General features: G+C 35.7%; 1 long non-coding RNA gene across 1 annotated transcript; it reads left to right on the forward strand.

The window, feature by feature from the left end:
* On the forward strand, window positions 2,825-3,499 carry LOC107615671. The gene is made up of 3 exons (XR_002354159.1): window positions 2,825-2,880; window positions 2,978-3,046; window positions 3,315-3,499. It is a non-coding gene; the product is annotated as an uncharacterized LOC107615671 (long non-coding RNA).

A 7,250-nucleotide genomic window follows, 5' to 3' on the forward strand; every position in this document is an offset into this window, starting at 1 on the left:
GCTTAGTCTTTCTGAATTAATGTTGGTAGTACTATCTTCTCTGCTTGTGAGTGATCTCTTCTATGGTAGGATGTATGTGATCAACGCCATGGGCCATGGTCATTGATCTCGTCTGCTACAGATTGAACGCTATTGGCCGTGGTCGTCCAATCTGACGAAGGGTGAAGCGCTAGCAAGTCATTCTCTTGGCGATCCTACTCAAAGCACCACAGACAAGGTCGAATCTTTCGGTTCAGAGAACGCTGCTTCTTTGGATTCTAGCCTCTACCACGGAGACCTTAATCTCCCCAAAAATCAGCTAAACTGATGTCTTGAAAAGTCCCCAACGAAGTCGTGGATTTACTGTCTGAGAGATGTATAAACATAGTTGTTGGTTCGTGCTTTTCAGTCACGTATTCACACGAACCCAAGTAGATGCGGGTGTTTTCAGGAACGTTCGTCTTAATGTGATGAATAGAGCTAATTTGTCAGATCATCCTATTCACCACGATGAAGATCGGATATACATCTTAGAAACAGATCAAACACAGATCGGAGAAGAAACAGTAATACTTTTATTAATTCATGGGACTCAGCAGGGCTCCTCCCCTCAACCTAGGAGGTTTAAAAACTCATACTGAAGTAAAACTCAATGTAAAACGTGTATATGGCTTAATGATGATGTAAAAGTGTTCGAATAACATGAATAAAATCCCTTAAATACTAAACAATGACTAGTAAGGGTAAAACAGTCTATTTAGTGCTAAAATCTACTTTTGGAGCCCACTTTGTGAGTGTTTGGGCTGAGCTTTGATGAGATCCACATGCTATGAGTCTCTTTGGACGTGGAACGCCAGTTGGGGGTCCTTTCTGGGCGTTTGTACATTCGTCTCTGCTCTTTGGGAGCTGGACTCCTGGAAGGGGGCAGGTAGCTGGCATTGGACGCCAGTTTTGGGCCTTCTAATCCGAAGAAAAGTACGGACTATTATATATTATTTTGCTTTTCTTAATTTACTTCTGTATTTATCTTGGTCTTGCTTGTTTAGGTTTATTAGGACTTATTCTTCTTTCTCTTGTGTTCTTTTGTGTGTATGAACTACTTTGCAGATTGATTGATTTGTATGTAGCTTCTGCTTTCGTTTTATTGGTTTCATAGAGCTTCAAATTGGAAGGAGTCTTTACCTCCAGGGATTAAGGGATTCTGAGAGTCATGGATGTGATGTCCGAAGCTCTTCGAGCTTGTCAAAAAACTTCCGTGAGATGGATTCATCATCTGAAGATGAGGATCAGGGAACTCATCAATGTGATTCTGGTAGTTCCAAAGATAAAATTCCTCTTCCTGAAGGTGTTGTGGAATCTTTAATGAATGGCCAACTGAATTTGCCTTACTCTAAGGAGTTCTCGTTGCCACCGGCGGTTCCATGCCTGGGCGCCTTTGGAGAAGCTTACTATTGCAGGTAAGGTTGTAGTTGTTTGAAATGATGTAGGGTATATAATGCTTTTATTTTGTAATTTTTCCCACTTGGGAATAGAAGTAAATGAGTGTTGTAAAAGTCCTGTGAAAATTTTTTTAAATAATGTATGTTAACTTGAGTTCTAAAAGCAAACTGTCATGAAGGGAAAATGAAATATGATACTTCTGGTGATTCAAACAGCTATAATACCTCTCTTCTTTTGGAAGCTTGGAGGCCTATATCAATGGGACATAAGAGAAGGTAGTTACTGGATGGTTTTACCTGCTTAAATGAAGCCAAAATAGACGGTGTTTGTGCTTTTATGGTGCATGATGTTATATCTTGTGACAAAGTGTTCTGTTTCAAGTCTTTAAGGTTTCATATATGTTTGATTTGCACTATGTTACTTATGTGGCATGGTTGTTGAAATTGAAACATTTCACCAATTGAAACATTTCTTTTTGTCTCCTTCTGTTTTAAGTTGAAGCGGTTCTTGAGCTCATCAGAAAACAAACCCAACTCACTGTTATGCAGGTACCTATATATCAACCAACTCTAATTTATAAAATCTTCATCGAAATGCATAATTCATTTAACTAATTAATACAGGAGAAGTTCTGCAACTATGATTGTGTGGAACGCTTTCTGAAACAAAAGGGTGATAATGTCAAACGAGCTGCCAAACAACTCAAGTCTTGCCTTTCTTGGAGAGACTCCATAGGCACCGGTACATATTATTCTCTTCTTTCTGCAAATTACAAAGCTTCTTAACCGTTATCATCAACAAATTAAACTACATGGACTCTTTTCTATTCTTTGAAATTTTAATATCTTTTCTATTCTCACACATGCTACAGCTAGGTAATTTTATTATCGGTTCTTTTTTTTTTATTTTTGGCTAATGAAAAATATTTCATGGATTTGAATTTTGGTAATTGGCATATATTTTTGGTTGATTTTTGGTGCTTATTTTCTATTCAGATGCAACAAAGAGAAAACAGTGTCCAATCATTTGAGAAGCTTTGCCAGGTTAGCTCCTTTTGCTAGTTTTGGTTCTTAGGTATCTGGAAGTCAGTTAGATGAGCTTGAAGTGTTTTCTCTGTTGAAGGCACTATGTCACATTTATGTGTTTTTTACGTAGCAATTTTTCAACAGTCATACATGTTTATGTTTATCATTTTCATTCTCATCATAACTTGTGGAAGCTATAGATTAAATTATATGGTTCATATGATCATTTAGCTTCTAAAAATGTTTAGAGTTATTGCGGTTTACCGGAAGTTGTAGCTGTTCGAAAGTTATTTTGTTTTTACCTTTCAGATTGAAATATATACATGTATTCTTTTACAGTATATATTACCTGAAAAACTTACGTTAATTCTTTCTTCCTAAATAGGTTAGACGGAACCTTGAACAAGCTAAGAGCTTGGTGCAAGCTGTGATCAAGGTATGATGTTCAAGTAGTTTCTGAGAGTTTGCCTATTCTACAATATGTATATCCTTTAGCCATCATACATGTTTTCTTGGTATATGATCATCACCAGAGGGAGGAGAAAAAGAGAGAAGTAATGGATAATGAAGTTATGCTGCAGAGGATACAAATGAAGTATAAGGTACTTGCATTATTCTTCCCACGTACTTTCTTACATCTATCCTTACTAGAAGATGGTGTAGTATGGTGGTTGCCATTCATTGTGAGGCCAAAGCAAAACTATGCCATTTCCTTTCCCATTCTGTTTATGGGGCAACAATAAATGGAATATAGAGGCTGTATAAAGTTCTAGTTTTAAAACTCTTGCATTTAATCTCAATGTATTATTACACCAATTCCTGAAGTAGTTTTAGGTAACTTATGAACTAACGAGTGATTCCCTATCTCAGCATGAAACCGAATTTTTGGAAGACAGCTTAGCTCTCTCAAGACTCGCTCCCTACTCTTCAAAGTTTGTTTCAAGTGAGGAGGAGTTCTTTGAGTCAGATATGATGACTAGCCATCCTCATTCAAGGCCTTCAGTAGTACAGATTCATCCTTCATATGATGCCAACCCAGCCATGCTTCTTGCAGTTTTTTCAATGTAAGAGTTTAGGAGGCAACATGTTCCATAAGGCTGGCCTCAAAAGTTGGTAATATACTGGTTTCTTTGCCCTATTTTCTGTAGTGTCCTCTTCTCATTCCTTGTTTTGGTATTTATCTTTTGTATGAGATTATCCATGAAAATTTCACACTTTTTTATGAATTTAATTTGGTGTACATCATTGTATAAAAGTTTCTAAACAAATATTTAATTATGCGCTACCACATTATAGAAGTAGTATGTGATTGATAATAATAGTGTAAAACTCTTATATTAACAAAGAATTGAAGTTAAGGTGCTTTTTTTTTGTGTGGTATATTGGTATCTAAAGTTAGACTGTTGTATTCTTAGGTTTCTGTTTTGTACTTCTCTCCTCTTGTTTTTAGCAATTAGCATAATCCTTTTTACCCATTGGGAAAAAAAGGGTGATTTTATTTAGATTTTGGGAAATTTGATTGAGACTTGAATGCTCTAGATAGCTGAAAAAGTTGAAGAAGTTACTCTGGAAGAATTAATTTGGCATTTTTGTGTGCAGCCTCTACATGTTGGGTTTCTTGGAGATAAGGGAGGTAACACAATTGACGTTCACTAGTACAAACAGAAGCAAAATCTTCACCATGCTAGTCCTAATTCTCATATAAAATACAAGAACGTGATCTATCATATATTTTACTATATAGAAGATGAATTTTATTGATATCATGCAGGTTTGGGATGATAGCATAATTGAGACAGCAGAAGAAAGATTCGATGGTTCTGAGATAGGCGACTTCATCAATGCCATTCAAGAAAACATTACAGTATTTTGTTTTATGCAAAAGCTAGATGCTGTCTGTGGTCTTAAATTTAATAAGTTTAATGTTTATTTCACAATTTTCTGACACAGAAACAATGGGATTCCGAAGTTAAAGGATGGTAAACCTGCAATTCCAATCAGACAACATGCCCAGATATGTATCTCCCAGGTCAGTGCCAAGGCAAAGTTTGATGAAATTGTTGAAAGCACGACAACAAGAGTTGCATACCATGTAGTAACGTGCTCAAGAGTCAGCAAATAATTTAATTATTAGAAACTAAATAAATAAATAATGGAGTCTTTTTTTTGGACATAAATATTGATGATTTCAGACATGATGTGTCTCTTTGGTATCAATTTTTATTTTTGGTTAGATCTCTTTGGTTTCAAATTTTCAATGAAAAATATCCTTGCTTGTTTAGAAACACTTGCTTGTTTGTGCCTCTCAGAAGGGTTTGTGCCTCTCAGAAGAGCAAACTGTCACCAGTGTATGATTGTTTAGAAACACTTGTTTGTTTATGGTTTTATCTTATTAGAATGTGTTTATCAATCTTTACTAATCATGATTTTGTTACTATACTTTTAGGTACATAGATGGCCAAGAATGGGAGGGCATAGATTCATAGGAATGAAAACTCAACATCAAAAGCTGACTAGAAAATGTGAAGTTACAGCTATTCTTGTTCTTTATGGTCTTCCAAGTTAATTAACAAAATCATACATAAACATATTGGACAACCTCGTAACAGTTGTTGACACTATTCACCTGACACAGGTTACTCACAGGTGCTATCCTAGCTCACAGGTTACTCATAGTATATAGTTTACAATTAGAACTTAATGATTATGTTTACAATGAACTAGATTCTAATCAAACAGGAAGTAGATGTGATTCAGAAGAAGGTGCTGTTGATGAATCTAATGGGAATAAGGATGCTATGGACCTTGAGATTCGTTCAAGAGGGAATGTGGTGGGGAAACTAGTAAGAACAAAGCACCATAAGGAAATTACTTTCCCTTTGGTGATCAACTCTTCTGAATCGAAACCTATCAGGTTCAAGAAGAATTCATGCACATATGGCTGATGGATGCTGATTCATTTCCATTTTTTGAGAAAGAATAGAATTCAGTTAATATTTTTGTAATATATGTAAAATTGTGTAAAATTTAGTATGGTTGAACAATATACTGAGGATTATAATTGATAATACACTTTGTTTATGTTTTGAATTATATTAACTTACTTGTTTATAATAATTTTCTTTTAGTTTTATAATATGATGAATTTGTTTATTTTTTGTGATATTATAAATATTCGAATACAAATTAGATAAAAATTTGTATTAAATTTATATTTATTTTGTATGAAAACAAGTTTATTTTGTAATTGGAAAATAAAAAAAATTTCTATTTTAGCTTACTGACGGTTTTACAGACGGATTTTCTATCTGTAATTAGAGTGTGGGATGATTTTCCAAAGTTCAAATTTCAGACGGAAAATCTGTCGGAAAATCCGTCTAAAATTACAGACGAAAAATCTGTCAAAAAATCTGTCTGTAATCCGTTGGAAAGTTCGTCGTCTTCGGGAAATGGATGGATAATTTACAGAGGAAAAATCCGTCGGTAACTGGTAAAAATCCGTCGGTAATTTTCTGATGAAAAAAGTCTGTCGGTAAATAATTTCCGACGAGGCTTTTACAGAGGGACAAATTTCGTCGGTAACCAAAAATCCGTCTGTAATATAGACCAATTCTGTCTGTAAATCTGTCTGTATTAAGCCATTTTTTAGTTGTGAATCTTTTTATTTTGTCATTATTATTATTATAATTGTAACCAACCAATGGATACAATGCCAAGAAAATCATATAAGACATCACATGAAAAGAAAGAAAGGTGTATGAATTTCTAATTACATCTTGATTCTCATTAGAATACACACTAATTTGAGCAAGTACCCACCCGCTATGTTTTTTAGAGTCTTCGAGCAACGCTTTAAGGTAGCGTTTTGGTGTGCGAAATTGTGATCATTCCATTTCTTGGTAACGGCGCTAAAAACTCAATACGCACGTTCATGATCTTATATCTGTTTCACAACTTCGTACAACTAACCAGCAAGTGCACTGGGTCGTCCAAGTAATAAACCTTACGTGAGTAAGGGTCGATCCCATGGAGATTGTCTGCTTGAAGCAAGCTATGGTTACCTTGTAAATCTCAGTCAGGCGGATTAAATTGTATTAAGAAATTATAGTGGATGAAAATAAATAAAATATAAAATAGGATAGTGGTACTTATGCAATTCATTGGTGAGAATTTCAGATAAGCGTATAGAGATGCTTTCGTTCCTCTGATCTCTGCTTTCCTGCTGTCTTCATCCAATCAATCCTACTCCTTTCCATGGCAAGCTTTATGTAGGGCATCACCGTTGTCAATGGCTACATCCCATCCTCCTATGAAAATGGTCCAATGCGCTATCACTGCATGGCTAATCATCTGTCGGTTCTCGATCATACTAGAATAGGATTTACTATCCTTTTGTGTCTGTCACTACGCCCAGCACTCGCGAGTTTGAAGCTTGTCACAGCCATCCCTTCCCAGATCCTACTCGGAATACCACAGACAAGGTTTAGACTTTCCGGATCTCAGGAATGGCCATCCATGGGTTCTAACTTTTACCACGAAGACGCTAATAACTCGGACTCGGTCCCCTGTATTAGATATCCAAGAGATATCCATTCAATTGAAGGTAGAACGGAAGTGGTTGTCAGGCACGCATTCATAGGGGAATGATGATGACTTTGTCACGATCATCACATTCATGTTGAAGTGTGAACGAATATCTTAGAAGCGGAATAAGTTGAATTGAATAGAAAAATAGTAGTACTTTGCATTAATCTTTGAGGAACAGCAGAGCTCCACACCTTAATCTATGGTGTGTAGAAACTCTAC

Source organism: Arachis ipaensis, chromosome B09 (genome assembly GCF_000816755.2).
Source record: "Arachis ipaensis cultivar K30076 chromosome B09, Araip1.1, whole genome shotgun sequence".
Taxonomy (NCBI): Eukaryota; Viridiplantae; Streptophyta; class Magnoliopsida; order Fabales; family Fabaceae; genus Arachis; species Arachis ipaensis.